This window comes from Amblyomma maculatum, chromosome 1 (assembly GCF_055883805.1).
Source record: "Amblyomma maculatum isolate TAMU_Amacu chromosome 1, ASM5588380v1, whole genome shotgun sequence".
In the NCBI taxonomy this organism is placed as follows: Eukaryota; Metazoa; Arthropoda; class Arachnida; order Ixodida; family Ixodidae; genus Amblyomma; species Amblyomma maculatum.
In genome coordinates, this window is record NC_139344.1 from 457,273,842 (window position 1) to 457,298,430 (window position 24,589).

Consider the following 24,589-nt stretch of genomic DNA (forward strand, 5'->3'; position numbering starts at 1 on the left):
GCAGGAAGGGGAGGTGACGCGTGGAGGAAGCATTGGAGGAGATGGACATGGGGGCGGGAAGGGGCGGCGGGGGCTTTTGAGTGACAGGTGGTGGGGGGTATTCTGGGGAAGGGGTGGGGATTTGGGGGTTCCCTAACAACACCTGCAGCTGTTGTTTTAGCAGGGCAATATCCATGTTTAGGGCAGCGACTTGAGCTTTGGACTTTTTTTCGGGGTCGGGGGTGGGAGGCTGCAAAGGCCGGCTCACCTGGGAAGAAGTCCATAGGGTGTCTTGGCTCGGCAGTGGCGGAAAAGAGACGGAGCGGCGGCGGGGGCTGCGTTCTTGGCGGGTCCGGGAGTTGGACCGCTGATGGGTTCTAGATGGGCGGAAGTCTTCGGGGGAGGGTTTTGATTGCATTGGGGTGGATGATGTTGACTTATGGCTGGAGTTGGTTGGGGAGGGACCGGTCCGCGCGTACCGAAGTCCACACGGGCGGGATACCGTGTCATGTGTGCCTTGGCACAAGATGCATTTAGGTGTGCAGTCGGGGGACTCCCGAATCTCGCGCACGGCTCCGCAGTGAGTGCAGCACCCGGATCTGGGCTGGGTGCGTACGTCGGAGCGATGGCCGTAGCTCCAAAAATTGGTGCAGGCTTCGGCCTTACGGCGGAAAGGGTGGCAGATAAAAAGGCCGCAGTGAAATACTACACTTCTTTTGTGCCGACGAAGGTGATGAGGATGGACCGCGTACGACCCATCTGTCTTGCATCGGTAATGGCGTAGGTGTTGCTGGGGTTCAAAGCTTGAACATCTGCTATGATCTCCTCTTGGTTCTGCTTGTCTACAGCGTTGTAGATTATACGCCGCGGAGGCGTCGTCAGGAGTGGCAACATAAGCGCGCAGGGGTACGAATTGGTTGCGAGACGCAAGTCAGAGGTTCGGAAATATAACCGGGTGCGTGGGTCTCAGGGTGAACTGACAGTGAATGAGTTGTATGGGTTTATACGTACGCGATCCTTGGCACGGGCGGTGGCCTAGTCAACTTTGGCGGTGGCACGAAGTGAGGTCAGGAGGGCCCCATTGGTAGTGGTGCGGAGGTCGGCGGAACACAATGTTGTAGTCGTCTTGTGGAAGTCGAGGTAGGGAGACGTGGTGACGTAATCTGGGAGTCTTTAGTGATGGCGGGGGCGCTATGGTGGACTTGAGGGGGTCGCTATGACGAAAAGCGGCTCCTCTAGGGTAGGCCGAGCGCTGGGCCTTAACAATTCGGGTCCAGCGGGGGTCGTCGTCAAATTCTTCTGGAGTGATGAACGTACCGTCAGCTTGGTTCTCCATGTCGACGTCTACGAGGCTACAGCAGCTGCGACGATGGCTCAGCGGCCGCAGGGGCGGCGTGAGACGCAGCTCTGCGCTGCGGACGAAGCGGTGCCACGCCGAGCGTTAGGCTTAGCTCGGTTGCGTCGTGGCGGGTTAAGACGAGGTCCCAGTCAAGCGGCGGTCGGTCGGATGAAGGCAAATAAGGTGTCAGGTGAATCCTTACATTTTCACGGGCTTGCTCACAAAGATGGGTGAATCTCCAGCGTACTATCATCAATGCTGCTGGATTCCTAACGTCGTCAGGATCCTACGGACATCATTGCGAAGTATGTACAACGATTTTTGACCATTTACGGTCGATTTGTTCCGTGACCACGCCGTATGCTCTGCTAGGCCTACCGCCCCTCGCCGCGGCTGCGCCGCAAGCTGCATCGGGCGCCGAGCGAGCCCACGCGCCGCCTGCCGCCATGAAGGTGACTGTGGAGGGCGTAGAACTAACGCCCGAAGAATTTGCAGCAAGTGAATGGCCGACTAAAGTGAACAAGCTCCGGGAAGCTAGAACAGTGAAGGGGACACCCGCACCCGAAGTTCCTGGCTCTCAGGATGGAACACCAGCGTCCCAAACGACCCCCGATGCTCCGGCCAATTGTGAAAAGGTAGCAGACGCGCTTACGCCTCGCCAACGTGAACGCCAACTCGCTAGACGCTCGGTAGCTTCCAAGCAGCCCCGCCTGCCTAGCAACAAGCTGAAGCTCATCGTCCGCCCCAGATGAGGATTACTACTCTCCAAGACAACTACATTTCAACTGCTCGAAGCGGTCTGCACGGCAGCAAACTTCAACCGCGATTCTATCCGGCATGAGGACCTTATACAAGCCAACTACCTACAAAACACTTTTGCCTACTGCACACCAAATATCGATAGCGCTGAGCGCCTCATAAATCTTAAAGAGCTCGTCATCGACCAACGATCGTACGGAATATCAGTGTACTGTGCACCAGACGACTGTTCAGGAAGATGAGTGATCAGAGGGGTTGATCTCCGTCTCGATCATGCAACTATTCAAGCAGAACTCCAGGACAACCGAAACCCTCCTATCGAGAACTTCAGAAGACTCGGCAACACCACTGCCGTGCTGATCACCTTCGCTCAACCTAAGGTCCCTGCATGGATCCATTTTTGTAACAGCAGACACCGCTGTACCATCTTCAAAAAGAAACATGAGGTATGCTACCGCTGCGCCGAGCTCGGCCATCGATCCGACGTATGCGTGAGCACAGTTACCAAATGCCGCGGCTGTGGGCTTCCAAACCCGGCCAGCGACCACTCCTGTACGCCGACCTGCCGTCTCTGCGGAAAAGAACACCTCACGGGCGACAGCCAATGCAAAGAAATATTTCGCACTCCCCACGCCGTCAAGCGCCGTCAGTGGGAAAATCGCAGACAGGCTGAAGCTGCTAAGCAACAAGAACAAGCCTCCTCACGCCGGGTAATTTTACAACATGCCAGCCGCTGGGACCGCCAACGTTCCGGCAGCAATCAACGCAGTCTCAGGAACCGCTCGGACTGCTTCCCACCCCTCGGGCCAAATGCCTCAAGACTATTATCTCGGACGCCGTCCAGAACGCGGCCAGGTACGCCTGCAGTCGTCCAGCAGCAGCAGCAGCAGCAGCAGCAGCAGCAGCAGCAGCAGCAGCAGCAGCAGCAGCAGCAGCAGCAGCAGCAGCAGCAGCAGCAGCAGCAGCAGCAGCAGCAGCAGCAGCAGCAGCAGCAGCAGCAGCAGCAGCAGCAGCAGCAGCAGCAGCAGCAGCAGCAGCAGCAGCAGCAGCAGCAGCAGCAGCAGCAGCAGCAGCAGCAGCAGCAGCAGCAGCAGCAGCAGCAGCAGCAGCAGCAGCAGCAGCAGCAGCAGCAGCAGCAGCAGCAGCAGCAGCAGCAGCAGCAGCAGCAGCAGCAGCAGCAGCAGCAGCAGCAGCAGCAGCAGCAGCAGCAGCAGCAGCAGCAGCAGCAGCAGCAGCAGCAGCAGCAGCAGCAGCAGCAGCAGCAGCAGCAGCAGCAGCAGCAGCAGCAGCAGCAGCAGCAGCAGCAGCAGCAGCAGCAGCAGCAGCAGCAGCAGCAGCAGCAGCAGCAGCAGCAGCAGCAGCAGCAGCAGCAGCAGCAGCAGCAGCAGCAGCAGCAGCAGCAGCAGCAGCAGCAGCAGCAGCAGCAGCAGCAGCAGCAGCAGCAGCAGCAGCAGCAGCAGCAGCAGCAGCAGCAGCAGCAGCAGCAGCAGCAGCAGCAGCAGCAGCAGCAGCAGCAGCAGCAGCAGCAGCAGCAGCAGCAGCAGCAGCAGCAGCAGCAGCAGCAGCAGCAGCAGCAGCAGCAGCAGCAGCAGCAGCAGCAGCAGCAGCAGCAGCAGCAGCAGCAGCAGCAGCAGCAGCAGCAGCAGCAGCAGCAGCAGCAGCAGCAGCAGCAGCAGCAGCAGCAGCAGCAGCAGCAGCAGCAGCAGCAGCAGCAGCAGCAGCAGCAGCAGCAGCAGCAGCAGCAGCAGCAGCAGCAGCAGCAGCAGCAGCAGCAGCAGCAGCAGCAGCAGCAGCAGCAGCAGCAGCAGCAGCAGCAGCAGCAGCAGCAGCAGCAGCAGCAGCAGCAGCAGCAGCAGCAGCAGCAGCAGCAGCAGCAGCAGCAGCAGCAGCAGCAGCAGCAGCAGCAGCAGCAGCAGCAGCAGCAGCAGCAGCAGCAGCAGCAGCAGCAGCAGCAGCAGCAGCAGCAGCAGCAGCAGCAGCAGCAGCAGCAGCAGCAGCAGCAGCAGCAGCAGCAGCAGCAGCAGCAGCAGCAGCAGCAGCAGCAGCAGCAGCAGCAGCAGCAGCAGCAGCAGCAGCAGCAGCAGCAGCAGCAGCAGCAGCAGCAGCAGCAGCAGCAGCAGCAGCAGCAGCAGCAGCAGCAGCAGCAGCAGCAGCAGCAGCAGCAGCAGCAGCAGCAGCAGCAGCAGCAGCAGCAGCAGCAGCAGCAGCAGCAGCAGCAGCAGCAGCAGCAGCAGCAGCAGCAGCAGCAGCAGCAGCAGCAGCAGCAGCAGCAGCAGCAGCAGCAGCAGCAGCAGCAGCAGCAGCAGCAGCAGCAGCAGCAGCAGCAGCAGCAGCAGCAGCAGCAGCAGCAGCAGCAGCAGCGCAGCGGCAGCGGCAGCAGCAGCAGCAGCAGCAGCGGCAGCGGCAGCGGCAGCGGCTGCAGCGGCGGCGGCGGCGGCGGCGGCGGCGGCGGCAGCAGCCTGCTCCACCAGTGCAGCTCCAGGGCCCGGCTCTGCCAAGACTGCCACCGGCTCCACCTCAAGCGGTGAGTACGCTAGGAGGGACTCCAACTTCTCACGCACTCGAACAAGCCATTACACACCTCACGGCCGTCGTAACACAACTGGTTCATAGAGTCGAAACTATCGAAAAACGCTTAGACGCTCCTCCTCCTACTTCCCCCGCACCATCTGGTACTGCCCACAAACGTAAGGCTCTTGCCGCAAGCGATACGCAAACGGAAGACATACACGCACAGATAGCGCGCGTCAAAGCACAGGGCGTCTTCTTTCAAGGCCGTATTTAATCGCTGGAGGAACGCATTGAGAACTCCTTTCGCACCCTCAGCTCTCAGTTTGCTCTACAGCTAGAATCTCTTGGTAAGGCAATCGACTCCCTCTGCAAACATGAAGGCATGAACCCGCTCCCGGTTCAGACGCCAAATCACCCAACGACCTCCGAACTTCTCCCAACCTAATCATGGCGGCTCGCTCGGGTAACACTGCCATCTGGCAATGGAACTGCAAGGGGGTCGCGCGCAAGAGCACGGTCCTTCAGCAGTTCCTTACCGCGAGCGACCCCCCAGAAATCTTTGCCCTTCAAGAAGCAGGGAAACATGCGAAATTGGCTGGATATCGGACATACACATCGGGAAGAGCAAACTCCCAGGTGACTACTCTAGTTAGGCGAAACCTCACGGTTATCTCGCGTGAGCTAGACTCCACTTTCCCAGACCATATCCTTCTCGAAATTCTCCCCTGGCCCTCTCGTGCGACCAGGCAATGCCTTTTCGTGCTCAACGTCTATAGCCCACCCTGATCACGCAAGGCCGCCTTCGGGCCACTTTTCCTCCGAGTACAGCAGCTAGCTCGAGGGCAACCTCTAATTATTCTCGGTGGTTTCAACGCTCCGCATCAAGCATGGGGTTACCACTACGACACGCTTAAAGGCCGATTGCTTTGGGACGATTGGTACACAGTCCATCTGAACTTCTTAACGGATATCACCCAACCCACTCGGAGAGGATCGGGCGTCTTGCGGGGCACAACCCCGGATCTCGCCTTTACGGGACCGGGGATTGCAGCTACCTGGTGCAATACTCGGGAAACATTCGGAAGCGACCACTACATTCTGAAGACTGTCATTCAGGAGCCTACTCGACAACGTACGCGACCAGCTAAAGTGGTCAACTGGGACTACTTTCGCGCCAAGCGAAAAGAGCAAGGCTCTTCCCAACCTATCACAGACATCGCCGCTTGGTCAGCCGACATCCTCAAACAAGTTGCAGATGTCACTGCTGAAGTTGCTGTGGAAGACTCCGTACCAAACTGCGACAGATATTAGGCCCAACTGTGACCGCAAGCGCAAGCTGGAGGCCCTGATGCAAACTTGCAAGTGGGATTGGAATCTTCGACGACGGCTCGCCCGAGTCCATACAAGCATCGAAAACTATGCCGTAGAGCTTACACGCCAAAACTGGCACAATATATGTGACCAGATGGATAAGGCTCCTAACGCCAGAAGCACCTGGAAACTACTCCGTCACCTCCTCGACCCTGAAGGGAGCAAGTTCCAAGCCCGCCAGCAGCTCCAGCGTATCTTCCACCAATTTCCGGGCACCTCAGACGCCCTCAAACAGGAGCTAGTAGACAAATCTTTCCCTCCTTATCAGGGGAAGCAAAACGTCCGTTTAGGTGCTCCCATCACTTTACCGGAGGTACGAGCTGAGCTCAATCGCCTCAAGACAAACTCAGCTGCAGGCCCGGACCGGATATCTAACCGTATGCTTCGGAACCTCGACGACGCCTCGATTCATGCTCTCACAGACTTTCTGCAAAAATGCTGGTAGCGGGGAGCCATCCCGCAAGAGTGGAAATGCGCCAACCTCGTGCTCCTCCCCAAGCCGGGCAAACCACCTACTCTCTCGAATCTCCGCCCCATTTCTCTCACGTCCTGAGTGGGAAAACTATTGGAGCATGTAATTCAGACCCGTCTTCTCCGTTACCTAGAAGAACATCACCTACTTCCAGACACGATGTTTGGTTTTCGACCACACCTTGCGGCCCCAGACATCATGCTCTTGCTCAAGCATCAGGTGCTGACACGTAGCACTTTGGACACCAAAGTCATAGTTGGCCTAGATGTCGCGAAGGCCTTTGACAATGTCCGGCATGAAGCTATTCTGCAGAACCTCCAGACCCTAGGGGTGGGACTACGAACGTATGCATATATACGCGACTTTCTCACGAACCGCACAGTGCAACTTGACACCGGCTCAGAAATTCTTCAACCATCTCTCCTGGAAGCCGGGGTACACCCCAAGGCTCAGTGCTTTCCCCACTCCTGTTCAATATTGCGCTGCTTGGCCTGCCCAATCTTTTGGCAGATATCCGCCACTTGCACCACAGCCTATACGCCGACGACCTCACTCTGTGGATTACACACGGCAGTGACGACCAGATCGAGGAGACTCTGCAGACAGCCATCGATCGCGTTGGTACCTACCTGGCTACAGTTGGCCTATCCTGCTCGGCCACCAAGTCTGAATACATCATTGTCCCAACCCAGGGAAGACGCCCCAGATCGCCTCCGGCATCCTTCAATCTGCAAGTACAGGGCATTCCCATACCCCGTACCGACCGAATCCGTATCCTGGGCCTTCATCTACAAGATAATGGAGAAAACGCCACTACTCTTCAGCGAATAGATCAATCTGTAATCCAGATCAGCCGCCTGCTCAAGAGAGTCGCCAACAAGCATAAGGGCATGCGCGAATCCAACCTTTTGCGCCTCGTACAAGCCTTCGTTTGTACGCGCATTGCCTATGTTGCCCCTTACCTTCGCCTCACGCGAACAGATCAGGAACGACTGGATGCATCACTGCGCAAGGCATACAAGACAGCATTGGGTTTACCCATGTCCACTTCCAGCACCAAACTGATGACCCTCGGGATCTCCAACACAGTCGACGAGCTGATTGAAGCGACTCTAACTTCCCAATATGAGCGCCTCTCGCTGACACATGCGGGCCGTGCAGTACTGAGCGAGGTAGGAATCACTCCTCTGAGGGCGACTTCTACGTATATGGACCTCACGCCTGATCAGAGACTCAGTCTTCGTATACCTCCGCTTCCCAAACGTATGCATCCAGAGTATCATACAGAGCGCAGAGCCGACCGATCCCGGCAACTCCACAAACGTTTTACCGGTCGCCCCGACGTTACGTACACAGATGCCTCCCCCCCCCCCCCCCCCGTCGCCCTGCTATGGTTGCCGTTGCATTGGTACCGCACCGAAATTGGCACAACGCCTGCAGCGTCCTCAACGCCGCAACTGTTACCACCGCAGAAGAGGTTGCCATCGCGTTAGCTCTGACCGACCCCTCCACCAAAGTAGTCGTTAGCGATTCCCAACAGGCAATTCGTAACTTCGATGCAGGTCGTATATCCCGACAGGCACGCACTATCCTCCGATCTCTCCCCTTACCGTCTACACCTCTTCTCATATGGACCCCAGCTCATGAGGCGCTCAGCGGGAACGCACAGGCGCATGCTCTAGCCCGAGAACTCAGCTACTGGGCGGAGCACCCTCCTCAGCCTGCCGCTTCCTCTGACACTCCCCAAGGCACTCATTCACGCCTTGTTACATACACGGACATCCTCCAGCATTATAAGCTCGAACGGTGTCTATACCCCCTGCACACCTGGAACTATCCCGGCGCGAGGCCGTCCATTGGCGCAAAATACAAACAGGAACCTTTCCCAACCCATGGCTATATATAGCAAAATTTTCCCAAATCTTATTGCACCTAGCTGCAAACACTGCTCACAACCGGCCACATTCATTCACATGGTGTGGACATGTATACGACACAACGCAGACAATACAGCTACAATGGATGCGTGGGAGTCCCTCCTGCGTACCACCGAGCTCGCCCAACAGCGCCAGCTCATTTTGCGCGCATTGGAGGCCGCAGAGTCCCAAGGGATTCCTGCTGACCTTCCCTAAGCAGTGCAACCAGTCTTTCGGCTGGTTCCCCTTCTTTGGGAGTAAATAAAGAGTTTATCATGATCATCATCCGAGGCGAAATGTGAAAGCTAGGTGCTGAAAAAAAAATTTGGAGGCCGCTTAAGCTTCGCCTTCAAGAGTGGAACGCGATAGCGTTATTGCACCTCGTCGAGAAAACTTACTAAAAGCAAGGGTATTGGGGCATCCTCGCACCGGTACCCGCGCGGCCCGAAGGGGAGAAGCGGGTGAGCGAAGATAGTGATCGAAAGAAAGGAAAGACGCTTGATTCTACAACCTGTGAGGGTGCACGGCGAAACGTCAGGGGCGAGTGGCGCGCCACGTGTCGGGGCAGCGCCGCACATTGTGAGGAGGGGTTCTTCTGTGTTTGCCGCAAGATGGCTCTGCATGTGCGCAGAGCGCAGAAGAAATGTAGCGGAAACGTACTTCGCTACTCGTGTAACTGCGACTTCTGTAAGTAACATGCTCATAATTACCGATATACACTGCAGTATAACGTTCTACGGCATGTTTCTAAGGCAACACCGCATTCACTAGAAGCGCTTTTGTACCGCTTTCAAGCATCGAACTCGTGGCTGAGTGGGAAATAAAGAAAAAAAAACTCGTGGGCTCCGCAGGAGCGGCTTCAGCGGCCATGTCGGGCCGCGGTAACAGGGCTATGGAACAGGATAATGACTACCAGGTTGTTCTGCCAAGTCTTCCAACAGGGCGTTTTGTGTTAAACACAGTTTTTTTGCACGCGGATATCAGGGCCCGCCCGTACCGGGTGGAAGATTTCCGAGACGCGTTGGCTCAGCGTTCGCTGCTCCCTGACGTTATCGCCATGGGGGCGTATCGCATGAGACACGTCTGGGCCATCACTATGAAAGACGCGGATGCTGTGAAGAAGATTGCTGGAGTGGGTGAGTTGTGTGTGAAGCAACGTCGCTGCCTCGTTATTGATCCCACTAACTAGGATGTGAGGCTGAAGCTCCACTGGTTGCTTCACAACGATCCGGATGAAGATGTGCGTGTGGCCTTCGCGCAGTATGGAAAGGTTTCCGAAGTGGCCAGGGAGCGCTGGCGCGTGCATGGCATATCGGATAAGGGTTCAACTAGCAGGATTGTCACCTTGAAGATGAAAGTGGGGGTCAAACTGGACGACTTGCCGCACCAGCTGAACGTCGGCGGTGAGTTGGCGCTCGTCGTAGTACCTGGAAGGCCTCCGTTATGTCTCCGGTGTCGAAGTACCGGCCACATTCGCCGAGAGTGTAAGGTTCCGCGTTGTGGTGCATGCCGTCGTTTTGGCCACGAAGAAGGGCAGTGTTCTCGCAGCTACGCGAGCATCGCTGGACCTGGGAACAGCGAAGATTTTTCCAAGCATCTGATGGATGAGGCGGACGCGGAAGAGGCAGCCAAAACAACCGGGCAACCGGCAAGGAATGATGGGCCGGTGTTGACCCCTTTGACAATGAGGAGGACGTCCACGGCCGTTGCGACAGCGGATTCTGCACCAGTGGAGAATGGCTCCCAACTGGACGCAAGTAACAGCGTGGTGGACGCCAGAGAACCTGTGCTCGAAAGCCAAGGCAGCGCGGAGTCTCCCAACTCCGAAGTTATGGACTTCAACGCTGGAGTAAGCGGCCTACCCGTTGGGAAGCGGCCCCATGATGAGAGCGCCGGTGAGGATCTGCAGCCTGGTGGTGGCAGTGACGAGCCGCCATCGAAAGCACCGGGGGTTCGACGTTCGACGTTGAGGCCTCGGCTGAACGTTTCGTCCGAGACGCGGCAGGCGGAGAAACCGCCTCCGTAGTTTGGACGTGACCTAATGCATGTGAGTGCAGGGGGTACGTCAGCCGTCATAGCCTGTTTTCGGCTGTGGCTCTTTGACTGTGTTTATGGAAGGTGGCAAGTGCGGTGGTCAGGCACGCCTCAGTACGCATTCAGACATCCCTCTGGGAGGCCGGATACGAGCACGTACGCTTTGGAACCTCGGACAAGCAGAGCAACATGGACGATTGAGGTAGGCATCACATGGATCGGGCGCCTTTTTCTCTAGATGCATGGCAATTAAGCTAGATGTCCCATTACGTGTAGTAACCTTGAATGTTAGAGGGCTTGGAGCCCGAAGGCGGCAATGCCCGTTGAATCGCCTGCTGCTAGATAATGAAATCGATTTATTAGCCATTCAAGAGTCAAAGATAGAATCTCAGGACCATGCAGACCGCATGGTGTCTGTTTTCCATGCAAACTTTGATGTGTGTGTTTGTCACTCTGTGGGGGCATCAGGCGGATGCCTTCTTTCCATTCGCAATACTTTGGGTATAAGCGTGCACTGCGTATTTGCATGCGAAAGTGGCCGACTCTTGGTTGTTGACTTTTTGTTCTCAAATTTATTTTCGCTTGCTGTCTGTATGTACGCCCCCAATGTTGAAAGTGATCATCAAAACTTCTTTTATTCAGTCGAGCCATACTTGAAATGTGACAAAATTTTGCTTGTATTGGGCGATTTTAACTGTGTGTGTGCTGCTACTGATCGAGTGAAGATTAGACCAGTGAAAGACAAGAGCGCTGAACTGTTGAATGTATTGGTGCATGACTATTGCTTGGAAGACATTGGAAATGTGTTTTCTGCTGGAACCCGTCCGGAATACACGCACTTTTAACGCGATAGTCATGCGAGACTAGACAGGCTGTATGTATCTATTGATCTCGTTCCAATCTGTACCGACTACAATGTAAAACCTATTTCGTTTAGTGATCATTGCCTTGTTAGTGCGACTTTTGGAATGAAGGTTAAGAAATCTGTTTTCAACTGGCATCTATGGAAACTGAACGAGAAAATTTTGGAGGACGAAGAGTTTGTTAAGGCAATCACGAACGATTTGGAATGTTTGCTTAAGGTGCATGAAGAAAGCCATGCAGATAAATGGGAAAGATTTAAAGAGCAGGTGAAGATAAAAGCAATAGAAAAGAGCAGTGCTATTCGGTACAAACAGAAAGAAACAGAAAAGGAACTTCATGGACAACTTGAGTGCCTGTTGTGCATGGAAAGCTGTGCGCCAGGAAAGTTCACGAAGCAAATAAGGGATGTGAAATCTCATTTAGAAAGAATCGACGCTGAGAAGTACAGAGCCGCGGTTATACGTGCAAGAAGCGATAAACTGTGGGCTGGCGAGGCGCCGACAAAGCGAGCGCTATCAGATGAAAAAAAGGTATGCTTGCCAGAAGGAAATCAGGCAAATAAGACATGAAGGGCAGATTACAAACGATGCTAAAGATATAAAGTGTGCGATTCTGAAACATTTTGCTGAGCTTCTGAGTAATACGCGCGAACATAGTGAAGGGTTTCCAAAAGAATATTTACGGCTAATGCCAACGCTCGAAGATCATGTGAAAGAGAGCCTTGAAATGCCTATTACATTACAAGAGATAGAAAAGGCCATAGATGACCTCCCATGTGGGAAAGCCCCTGGACCATATGGGCTGAGCGCCTCCTTTTACAAAGCATTTAAAAACCATGTTTCCAGCCTTATGTTGGAAGTGATAAGAGAAGCCTACGAACGCAAACAAGTGCCATTATCATTTACTACGTCACACATCGTACTTATTCCAAAAACTGATGATCCGGAGAAACGCCTGTTGGTGAAGTCCTATAGGCCAATAAGCCTGACAAATGTTGATTACAAAATCTTCATGAAGGTTTTAGCGAAGAGATTGCAGAGTGTAATAGCCAAATTAGTCGGACCGCACCAAACGTGCGGCATAAGAGGGCGCAGCATCGCCACAAATATACATGTGGCACGAACCGTACTGGAATGTGTAGACACGCTTGGAAGTCAGGTTGCCATGATTCAGCTGGATTTGGAAAAAGCGTTCAATCGCGTATCACACGACATCCTTTTCTCCATTCTAGAGCATTGTAACCTGGGCTCGGTAATCGTGGAGGGAGTGAGAATGGCGTACGCAAACTGCTCGACGCGTATTATAGTGAATGGCGATCTCACTGACAGTCTCGCAGTGCGTTCTTCGGTGAGGCAAGGATGCCCACTCTCTCCTCTGCTTTTTGCAGCCTATCTCGAGCCATTATGCTTGGCCATTCTCAATAATGAATGCATCTCGGGTTTCAAGCTTCAATCGGCGCATGTGAAGCTACTTGCATACGCGGACGACATTGCAGTATTTTGTGAAAATAGAGAGAGCATTTGTGAATTGGTTAACGTTGTTGAAAAGTTTTGTGACCAGACTGGATGTCGGGTTAACTGGGAAAAAAGCTCCGGATTTTGGCACGGCTTATGGGATGCTGAACCGGCTTCTTTCTCCCGATTGCAATGGTCTTCCGTGCCAACGCAGTATCTGGGTGTGCCCCTACAATGTTATCGCGATCCTAGCTTACATTGGAAGGAAGAAACAAATAGAGTGCGAGAGAAAGCGGAAGCATGGCAGGGAAGGCAACTGTCAATCTTTTCACGCCCGTTCATTTGCAATGTTTTTTTTGATTTCAAAGATATGGTATGTAATGAATGTTCTATGTGCGTCACGAACTGCCATTCAAAAAATTCATCGTGTGTTTGCGGTTTTTCTTTGGACTTCAACCTGGGAAAAGACGAGGCGAACGAATTTATTTTTTTCTTTAAAAAGCGGAGGAGTCGGTTTGATTCATTTGTTTCTGCGCCAAGTGGTATCGCGCTTTTTTTTCTTCGCGACCAAAATGACACCTTTTTAAGAACAGTCATGCAAGTGCGGCTGCAAAGGCTGTTACCCGGATTTGTTGTCTCCTCAAGTGAAAACATGCGTGGTGCTGTCACAGGATATTTGCGCGAGGTAGTTCTCTCTTACAAGTTGTTAGAAGTGCGTTTTTCCCGTGAATATTTGTACAGTGTTGGCAAGAAAAAGCTGTATAAGGACCTAGTGGCAATAATGCTGCCGGCACCTTTGTACCGAGAGCCCTACCGTGGAGGCCCAGGGCAGGATATTTTAAAACGAGTGAAGAGGATGCCAGTTCGACCGGCTGCCAAAAAGTTCTTTTTTAAGTTGCACTCGAACACTCTACCCGTCAAAACCTGGCTTCACGAAAAAGGAATCTATGTCCCTTGGACGACAAACTGCCTGCTTTGCAAGAAGCCAGAGACAATTGAACACATATTCTTAGACTGCTGGGATGCAGTATTTCATTGGGACGTGCTACAAAGAACAATTAAAAAAGAGCTACCACTAAACCCTTATGGCATCCGGTTTTTACCGGTGGAGAACGAAGACGTACCCTATGATTTAATAATGCTTCTGGGCCTCCACAGCTTGTGGAAAACACTGATGCAAGTAAGGCATGAAGATATTAACATTCGCAGTGTACGTGAAAATTTTGTTGAAAGTGCTGTTTATCTACGGGAATGTATCTGCGCGCTCCCCGACCCACCACAGTGGGCAGAAGTTCTGGATGACCTGGTAAAATTGAAGAAATTTTAACCTCACACGCGTCAGCTCAAGGGCAGCTGAAGTGTTTTATTAAGTGTGACAATTTGTTGTTCATCTATACCTCGGAAATAAAGAAAAAAAAAACTCGTGGCTGAGTGGTAGCGTCTCCGTCTCACACTCCGGAGACCCTGGTTCGATTCCCTCCCAGCCCATCTTGGAACTTGCTTTTTATTTATGAAGTGCATGCCGGGATTTATCGCTCACTGGACGCCGACGACACCGGCCTTTCTGCGACACGAGCTCCTTAACGTTACCGCGTTAATACGGATCCCACGTGAGGTACGTACGTTCGCACGCGTTTCGAGCTGTCACGTGTCCCTCGGGGTGGTGCAGTGGTAAGACGCCCAACTACTGTGCCGGAGTACCCGGGTTTGAACCCGACCGCGGCGGCTGCGTTTCGATGGAGGCGAAACGAAGAGGCGTCCGTGTGCTGTGCGATGTTGTTGGTATTGTGGCTGTAAGAAGAAAGAAAAGCATGCTAATCAGCATGCTAATCCCCATGTGGTCGAAATTACTCCGTATCTCTTCACTATGGCTCCTCTTTCTCTCTTTCCGCTAACTCCCCTTCCCCCTTCCGTTACGGCGCAGTTCAGGTGTCCACAGAAGCAGTGGTAAGACGCCCGACTACTGTGCCGGAGTACCCGGGTTCGAACCCGACCTCAGAGGCTGCGTTTCGATGGAGGCGAAACGAAGAGGCGTCCGTGTGTTGTGCGATGTCAGCGCATGGTAAAGATCCCCAGGTGGTCAAAATTACTCCGTAGCCCTCCACTACGGCTCCTCTTTCCACTTTCACTCCCACTTTCCTCCCTTCCCTTACGGTGCGATTGAGGTGTCCACATAACAAGTGTGACCGATACTGCGCCTTTACCTTCCTGTGCTATTTTTGCGAGGAGAAGGCAGGCCTGCACCACATGGTGGAGACCTGCCCACACAATCCACCTGATGACCCAAATGCAGTGCGAACTATTGAGGGGCAGGAGGCTGCCCTATCCAGCTCTGGACAAGAGTCCCCCACCGACACATCCCCCTGCCTTATCTCTGCTCATAAAGTTTTTTCAGTCAGTCCGCCGCATCTCTGGGTGGTGGGGTTGATGCTGTTTCGCTATTGGGTGGCGTCCCGCCGTGGCGCTGCGTCTGCTGTTGCTGTTTTGGTGTTTTGGGAGGCCCCTATGTCGTGGGCCTTGGCTGCTGAGACAAATTTTGCCTTGCATTCGTGGCAGCTGGTGAGGTGTGGGCCCCCGCAAATTATGCACGCTGGATTACATTCGTGGGGTGCCATCCCCTTAGTACCAGTCCTCACGTTTTGGGCCACATTTTTCGTTAACCGGGATGGGACAGTTGTCTGCCCGGTGGTGGTAGGGGTGAAAACTTTACTTATTGAAGGCCAAACGAAAATTATGTTGCCGCCGTTCTGTGGGTGGCCTTCCGGCTGCTGGTCGTGGCCTCCAGGTCACGCCTGGGGGCGATTTCCGCTGCCCAGGTCGTAAGCCGCTGTTGAATATGCGGCTCCGAGCTGGCCAAAGCAGCCTCCCACAGCTGCGGGCTGTTTATTTGCCAGGAGAAGAGGGGGAAGTGCGCCGGATAAGAGTAAAGAAGTCTGCATAGTCTGCTCGGGAAGAGCTGCAAAGTGTGCATTGGGCGAGACGGCACCGGGGTGAATAAGGGCAAGGCGTGCAGGCGAGAGGAAAGTGTGGGCCTGTAAATGGCGCCACGTATTCGGTTCGATTTTAGATAGGGACTTGTGAGGGGGAGGGAGGGATAATCTGGAGTTGCGGTAGTGGAGGGTGATGTCATGGAAGGTGAGGAGGGAGTCACACGTGTCCATCCCGGGATCGAGGGGGCCAGCTCGGTCGGTCATCTCGCGAGCGATAGAATTTGCCGCCTCATTTCCAGGGTGCCCCGTGTGAGCCGGAACCCAGAAGAGTTGGATAGGTCGGGAAGTGGGGGAGGAGTTCTTAAGGATATTGAGCGCAGAGGAAGAGATTCTACCCTTGGCAAAGCTGCGAACTGCGGTCTTAGAGTCGGTAAATATGAAAAGGGCCGCTGTGCTGCCAATGACGAGGGCGATGGCTGCTTCCCCGGCGCAAGTGGAAGTGCGAGCAGGGATAGTGGCGTCGCAGAGGGGGTTCGTGTATTAGAAACAGTGGCCAGGGCATAGGCGGGGTTCAAGAGGTATGGTGCCGCATCAACACACAACACACCGTACTGGCACCAGAGTGTGGAGGCCGGACAGATCGGCGAGGGGCATGATGCTCAGGGTGCATGTTCTTGGAAAGGGGGTCAGTGAGCATGGAGTAGAGGAGGGTAAGGGATGGGTGACACAGACAGGGGATACAGAGATCAAGCGAAGGGAAGAAGGGCTCTGCTAGGAGTGGTATGAGGTAGACGATCGAGTTGTGCCAAGCGATGAGCCTCCACAAGTTCTGAAAGAGTGTTGTGGATGCCCATCGCCAGCAGAAGAGAATTGGGGGTGGAAGCGGGAAGCCTGAGAGCCGACTTGTATATTTGACTGATGAGACGGTTGACCTTGTCTTGCTCGGCACGAGATAGAAAGAGATAGGGGAGGGAGTAGACAAGGCGGCTTATCACAAAGGCCTGCACAAGACGACGGAGGTCGTGCTCGCGCAAGCCGTGGTGTTGGTTAGTGACTAGCGGGTTCAGCTGTATCGTCTGCTGGACGGTTGTAGTAAAGCGTTCAAGGACATTTGTGTGCTTGCCATTGAATTGGAAAAAAAATACCGAGAATAAATGAATGAAAAAGTTTATTTAGAGAAAGGGAATTCTCTCGGCGTGGGTGGGGCCCTCAGTCCTGGGCCCCAGTGGCCTTTGCCGTCTTGCGCGCTCTGTCGATCAGTTTGAGCTGCTCATCAGACGTCCAGCAGGACAGCGCAGCCTCCCAGTGCTTCGGTGTTGGTGTGGTGTTTATTGGCGCTACCTGTGTTTTTTGACACGCCCAGGTTACATGGTAGAGTGTAGGGGCACGGCCGCTCGATGGAAGCGCACTTCCATCGAGCGGCCGTGGTAGGGGTTTCCCCGAATAGTGGGCATTTATTCTCATATGTTATGGGATGTATTTTACTGAGTAGACTCAGGTTGGGGCATGTGGTAATCTGTAGCTGTCTCCAGGCAGCCGATGGCTCTCTATTAAGGTCTTTGTGGGGAGGTGGGTATACCCTCCTTAAGACTTTGATGTCCAAGGATGGCTCCATAGCGTCTAGTGACAGCGCCCAGTTCCCCGTCGTTGTGCGCCTCCTGGTTGGCGTATGCTCGGGCATTGGCTTCGGCACGTTGGTTGCCTTGTACAGTCTCATGGACTGGTGTCCACATTATGAAGCATCTCAAAAATGTGTTTTTTCTTGCCTTGAGTATGCGGATGGCCACAGTGGATATACGTCCGCTGCTATACCTTCTGCACGCTTCTTGCGAGTCCGTAATTATTTGTGTAGTAGCCTCCTCGCCCTGGTGGGTGATAACGAGAGCGATTGCCGCGTCCTCATCCTCGAGAATGTTGTTGCTCTTGATCGAGGCGCAGTTGGCTTCCTTAAGCTGTTGATCAACCACTATGGCTACCGTTCCGTATTGTTCTTTGTATGTGGATGCGTCGAGACGTTTTTTTTCTCGGTGAAGCTCCTATCGTATGCCTCCGATCTTGCCTCTCTTCTGGCCTTGTGTATTTTCGAATGAATGCTTTTCTGAATCGGGTTGACCTAAATGATTTCTCTTATCTCCTTTGGTATTTTTATAATAACATTCTTTATTGCCTCAGGGTATAATGGAATATGTAAAAAATTTAAAGGGGGTATTAAATGAAGAAAAAAGGTTGGCTGTTCTAATAAAGTTCAAGAGAGAGCGATGATAAGGCCCTTGCGTCCATGCAATGTATGAAGATGAGTTGATCGGCGAAAGGGCCACTGCCAACAGGTGCCGAATTCTCGTCGGCTTCAGTGCCGGACAAACCCACAAGTGGTGAATATCTGCCTCATGATTTTGTGACTTGCAGACAGGACATCCTGGATGTTGATATTGCCGCAGTGTTATCGTACTGGCGCCGCCATGTGGCGAGCTCGGGAGACTGGCACGCGCTCGTCTTCTTCGCTCTCGGTGCTCGCCCGCTTTACACCGTTTCGTTTCGTGCACGGTCGCGAAGCTGTCACCATGCTGGATGCAATGCTACTGCCAGATGTTGCCCACCCATCGATTGCCGGTGCCGACCAATTCGTCCAGCATGCCGAGGCCGCTCGCCAGCTGGCTAGACTGAGAGTCCGGACACAGCAAGTTAAAGATGCTCGACGGTATAACCTTCGTCACAGGGAGGTAATTTACAACCCTGGCGATCAGGTTTGGGTGTGGACACCTGTTCGCCAGCGGGGTCGCTCCGATAAGCTTCTGCGCCGCTACTTCGGCCCGTACGAAGTACAACGCAAACTCAGCGACGTCACCTACGAAGTGACCCCGCAAGGAACTGTTCGCTCATCCCGACGGCAAGCACAATCGGAAGTCGTACATGTCGCCAGGATGAAGCCCTTCTACTCCCGCTAGGTCAAGCTACATGTGTTTTTTTTTCTTTTCTTCCTTTAATTACTTGATGTGAACGCGCATCCTCGCCGACTACGGTTATCCTCGACCTCGCCACTCGGCATCGGGACGATGCCTTTTCCACCGGGAAAATGCCGCAGTGTTATCGCACTGGCGCCGCCATGTGGCGAGCTCGGGAGACTGGCACGCGCTCGTCTTCTTCGCTCTGGGTGCTCACCCGCCAGTCGGGTCTGTGCCTGATCTTGCCGGTGCTTTTACTTAGTCCTAGTAAACCTGCTGAACCAGTTTCACTGACTTCTGTGACAATATAAATAGCGATATTGGGGCCATGCTCGTGTCACAGCAGGTGTCAGGGCGACCCCGATCCGGATCCTCTGTAGCGCAATCTCCTTTGCGCAGGTAAGACCGCTGGGAAGGGTGCCGGAGGTGCTCCTTTCTTGTGAGAAGCAGAGAGGCATCATTCATAGTGAGGAAACGTGTCATTGATGAAGGTAGGGTCACCTGGCGAGTTTGAGAATGTGCAGAGGTTTGCGAACTGAGTAGGTCACGTGGGACTCAATTAATTCGAATGATTTGCGAGATGCGAGCCGCCAGACGATGTATATTCTGGCAGATTTCTGTGCTGCGACTGGCGCGTCGGAGCAGACGCATTGCTTGTAGGGCGCCGGTGGGGATGACCATTTTGGCTGTACGTAGTAAGTTTGTGACGGAGAGAGAGCGAAGTGCGTCTTGGACGGCAACCAGTTCTGCACAGAAAGAAGGAGGTTCTACAAATTGATATCTGGATGCGCTATTAAGCTCTGGCTTATAAGGACAATGAATTGCAGTTGTCGTTTCACATCCGTCAATACTGGCATCTACATATGCAAGTATTGAGCATTGGGGCAGCTTGATGTCTTGCTCTGCGATCCTTTCACGAAGGGATGATGCCGTATGTGATGTCGTTGGCATATGAAGGTCAGTAGGTTTGTTTTCGCTCACCTGAGAAAAATTCCATGAAGGAAGAACTGGCGATGTCGGCGGCAATATGGTGCGCGAGGTGACATAGTCCCGGCGCGCTCGCGGTGAGTGTAAAAGGGTCGTCTTAAGGCTACAAGCATAACAACCTTGCTGTACCAGTTCATCTAATGTGTTGAGCTGAGCGTTCTCTTTTAGTGCCACGACCAGTGTGATGCGGGGGAGACAAGTGATGGCTCTCATAGCCTCTCTATTTACTGCTTTTAGATGAGTACTGCCGCTTTAGTAAACAGCTCATGGTGTGTACTCGACACCGTAATATCATCAGCATAGAGCAAAGCGTTCACCTCAGGGACATTATGTAAGCGCCATGCAAGGGGAATGAAGGTAATGTTAAATAGCGTTGGTGACAGTACCGAGCCCTGGAGTACACCGTAAACAGGGACAAATGATCCGATGGAATCGCCATTAAGCCGTATTGCAAATCTCGTATTTTCTAGGAAGGATTTTACGAAACTGCGTACGCTAAGAGGGAAAATGCAGCGTGTCAATACAACTCAAAATGGTGTCGTGGCTAATGTTATCATACACCTTTTCGACATCCACCGCGAGAATGGTAAGCACATTGCGGCTGAAGGTTGACGACAGAACTGGCAAGGCCAAAACAGCCAGCCCATCTTCAGTGCTTATGGATGGACGGAACTCAATTCGTGTGGGGTGGTAGAAACCGTACTGCTCCAGCCACCAGGACAGTCATGTGGTTAACATTTTTTTTCTGTCAGCTTGCGCAGTGTTGATGTTAGAGAAATCGGCTGAAAGTCTCCGAGGTCCGTCGGTGGCTTCCCTTGTTTTAGAATTGGGATCACAATGACTGATTTCCAGATCTCGGGTGCAGCCATCTAGCCATACCTTGTTAATGGTGTCCAGAAGTTGAGGGAGTACAGCGTTAGTCAGGTTCTTGTACACTTCGTATGGAATGGCATCCGGACCGGGTGCTGTCTTCTGTTTGGCCTCATCTATTGCCGCAAGCAACTCAGACATGGAGAAAGGACTGGCAATACCATCGGTGTCGTCTGCTGTTGGCAGTCTGCCTTTGTGTGCTGGAATCCTTACAACGTTAGAAATGGTAGTTGAGGGAGGCAACACATCATACTTTGGAAAAAACTTCCGTGCCGCTACTCGCAAAATTGTCCGGAGACAAGTTAGCTGCGAAGCATGCGGTAGTCGCTGCGTCGAGACGAAGGCGACTTTGTTCCATTACCCGGAAAGTTCATCAGAGAGATGCGTTTGATGAATTGGTATTAAACTACTCGTACCAAGTATACCACGGCCGTCGTGCTATAGATTCCGTTCATACTTGCGAGACTTAGCTGTAATATGGTTCACCCTTGTACCGTCTGTTGCAGAAGTTTGTAGCCCAAAGCGCCGGCCGGAGCAGCAGTATCGCTCCTGAGAGGCGGCGCTGCGCCCGCCCGCGCTGCCTGGTGACGCAGCTATAAAGAGTGAGGAGGCTTGTTCTTTTCTCCCCCCACGGCTGAGAGCAAAGATGTGCGATATCAACCGCGGGATGAGGGGAAGAGAACAAGCCTCCTCACTCTTTATAGCTGCGTCACCAGGCAGCGCGGGAGGGCGCAGCGCCGCCTCTCGGGAGCGATACTGCTCCTCCGCCCGGCGCGTTGGGCTGCAAACTTCCGCAGCAGACTACGTGCCTGAGCTGATGCAGGGTCTCGTGAAGCTGCCAGCTCGGCTTGTCGGCGAGCAGCCCGTAAGTTAAGCAGACCGATATCAGGAAACAGTCGATCGACATCTGTCCATGTACTAGTTGTAGCCCTATCTAACGCGCATTTTACGCGGTCAACAAGCAGTGGTGACCACTCCACAGGTAGATATTGATGAATAGTGCGGAAACTATCCCAGTTGACCACCAGGCATTTACGGCGTAACCGGCGGGCTCGTGATGGATGAACACCAATGATAATTGTGTGATGGTCCCCCCCCCCCCCCAGCGATCAGGTTCAATACGAGGGAGTGCCAGGGCCAGACCATCACGCCAGGTCAGCAGCATATGTGGCGTTGCAAACAGTCCGCGTTGCTTTGCCGGGATTGTTAAGAAGAGTAAATAACGCATCAGCGAAGGCGTCCCGCACACGCCTACCACGAGGGCTTGAAGTAGGCTACCTCCTTCGGTATGCTCCCCGGGCTATTTATTTCTGTGCAAGCATCTCTCATGCCCAGTATATATAACGTGTTCCTTCCCGTTTGCGTCTGCATGAGTCTTATTTTCTGCGCGAGAAGGTGGGCCTCGATGTGCTCTTGCCTTGTGTTGTTTATGCCCAGCTTAGATTTTTCCGTCGAGGTGTTGACCGGTAGTCCAAGAGCGCATTTGTAGGCTTTCCTCAGAAATACCTCCTCTTGTTCCTTTTCCTGTTTGAGCGCAATTTGGTAGGGGACACCATACGCAATGCGACTTACAACGAGGGCCTGCCTACATGTGCCCTCCTCGGACATACCTCGTCTACCGTCGGAGATTCTGGCGCTAATCCGGGTGATCTGCGCTGTGGTATTTGCTAGCTGCCTAATTGTTCGATCTATACGGCAGTTGCTTTGTTTCCGTATGCCTAGGATTTTGATTTGCGACACTTCCGGGATCTTCTTCCCCCCTATGTAGACATCTATGGAGTTGTGCAGATCACACCCTCTTCTGTGAACTCTGAGCACCTCAGATTTCTCCGGGGAACATTCAAGTTCGCAATGTCGGGCGGATGCGTTGAGAGTGTCAGCTGCTGTCTGCATACAGTCTTGTGTTTCTCCTAAGGATCCCATCGTCTCCTAGATCGTGATGTCATCAGCGTAGATAACATGCCTGGCTCCTTCAATTTCTTCGAGTTTCTTTGCTAGCCGATCATAACAATGTTAAAGAGCATAGGGTATATCACTGAGCCTTGAGTTGTTCCCTTTTTGGGGGTGTGGAAGGTGTCTGTCCTGATGCTTCCTATTCCAATAAACATCTCTTACACCTCTGGGATGCTAGACAGGGGTCGCTAAGGAGATGTAAAAGGCAGAAGCACAATAGAAAGCTCACGCATAAGATCGCCGAGGTCACAAAACAAGCCGACGAATATACGATGGAGCTCTCAAAACGGGACTGAGACCAGAGATTGAGAATACGGATGCAAGAGAAAGAACGGACGGGATGTGCGTCGATAGTGATTTTAAGGGTGGATACCCCAGTGTGCCGCAACGGTAGCACGCTGGTATTGTCTTTTTGTAAGCCTTTACGGGAGTCAGTTCAGAGTTATGATGGACGCACCGCGGAACGTTACGTCCCTCGAAAGTTAGCACAGCTACGTTGGAGTTCCCCAGCTTGTGCACATGGACTTCACCACGCCTCTGCACACTATGTTTCAGGGACTTACTGGTTTCCAGGTTGTGCGCAGGAATCACTCCACGACACACATCACCGATGAGCTTGAGGTGTCCATGAAGAGGGGGAGGTCCTTGCTAGTGCTAATCTTGAAGTCCGTAGCAACGTTTGAACTACCTCGGCGTTCTGCGTCCCCACAGACGATGTATTTGCTCAGTTGGGAGAAATGGTTTCGGCGCTCATGTGCTGCCTACCGATGTGTTGCGAAATTGCAGCGCCGAGCTCACCTTGCTGAAACGCTGTCTTGAGGGCGACCGTAACACGTGGCTTGAGCACGACCACGTAGTCATCAGGACTCATCCTGATCGTTGGCTTTGGCAACCACTTCTGTGAAGCTCTAAAAGACGGAGCGGATTGTTTAAAGGAGTCTTGGACTTGGCCTTTCCTCGTGCGTTCTGCCGGCAACGCCAGCGGTTCTCGACAACTTGAAAAATGCGGCTTGTTCCGCCAAAATAGCGGAGAAACCGCCTCTGGCTGGCTTATAGGAAAAGTCGCAGCCGCGTTGTTCGGGCAATACCATTTTCAAAAGTTGACCGGCGAGCGTCTCAGCGGCCAGCGGCGGGAAGCCGCAGCCATTAGGCTTAGCTCCTCCGCTACGTGCTGATGCAAAGAGTTGCTGGATATGGTCCAAAATTTAGCGTACCTATATGCAATAGGTGTCTCCAGGATCCTGCTGACTTTACGGATGCAGCCGCACAGGTTTGATAGTAATAAGACAAATATTTCTACGGTTTCAGCCGAAATCGACGGAGCAGGTACGCCATGCATCCAATCTCTACATGCTGCTCTGTTGAAGCCCTTGGTGGTACAGAGGCGCTCCATCTGGACAGTGAGCTGAGCCTCGGCTATTTCTTCTGAGGTGTTATGGACGCCAAGCTGCCGGAGCCGAACTGTACTCGTGGCCTCCAATAATCCCAGCGCCATCTTGTAAACTCATCTGACCAATGCGTTTATCTTTGTCCTGTCAGTGACCTGCCAGTTGAGGTAAGCCGCAACTTAGGCGATGTGACTGATCACGAATGACTGAACGAGGTGCACAAGGCTGTCTTCACGCACGCCTGCCCGTCGTGTAGAGACTCGGTGTATGAGCCAGATGGCGTCCACTGCCTTGGTAGTAAGTTTGTTTATGGTCTCATCATTGCGGCCGCTCTTGTTTCGCATCAGGCCCAGGATCCTGACCATGGGAATTTCGGGGATGTATTGACCCGATGCAGTCACGTATTTGATGTGATCGCACGCCCGAGGGGGAGAGCGTTTCCGTCCTTTTCGTACGGTGGGAGGACGAACAGCTCGGATTTTGTGGGCGAGCACACTAGGCCGGTGCGATCGAGCTGCTGCTCGATGGCGGTAACCGCCACTTGGAGCTGTTGCTCAATGCTGGCATCGGTGCCGCTGGCATCGATGGCCTGACGCCAGTACCCTCTACTGCCCTCACTACCCCGATCATGGCGAGGTTGAAGAGCGACGGAGAGATGACCGAACCCTGTGGGGTACCCATGCTGCCGAGCTTGCGTTCACGGGAGCTTAATGTCTACGGAGTGCAGTTTCATCGTGCGATTGGTCAAAAAGTTTGGGATGTAACTGAGCTCGTTTACCTCCATGCTGAATCTTGATACTTTGCTGAGTGTTTGACTTTG

General features: G+C 53.4%; 1 protein-coding gene and 1 pseudogene across 1 annotated transcript in view; both read left to right on the plus strand.

The window, feature by feature from the left end:
* The window catches only part of LOC146209732 (sulfotransferase 1C2-like), a 346,269-nt gene that overhangs the window by 188,643 nt on the left and 133,037 nt on the right, over positions 1–24,589 (plus strand). The gene's annotated exons all lie outside the window — the stretch shown is intronic.
* LOC146209736 (uncharacterized) lies at positions 1,765–10,373 on the plus strand (annotated as a pseudogene).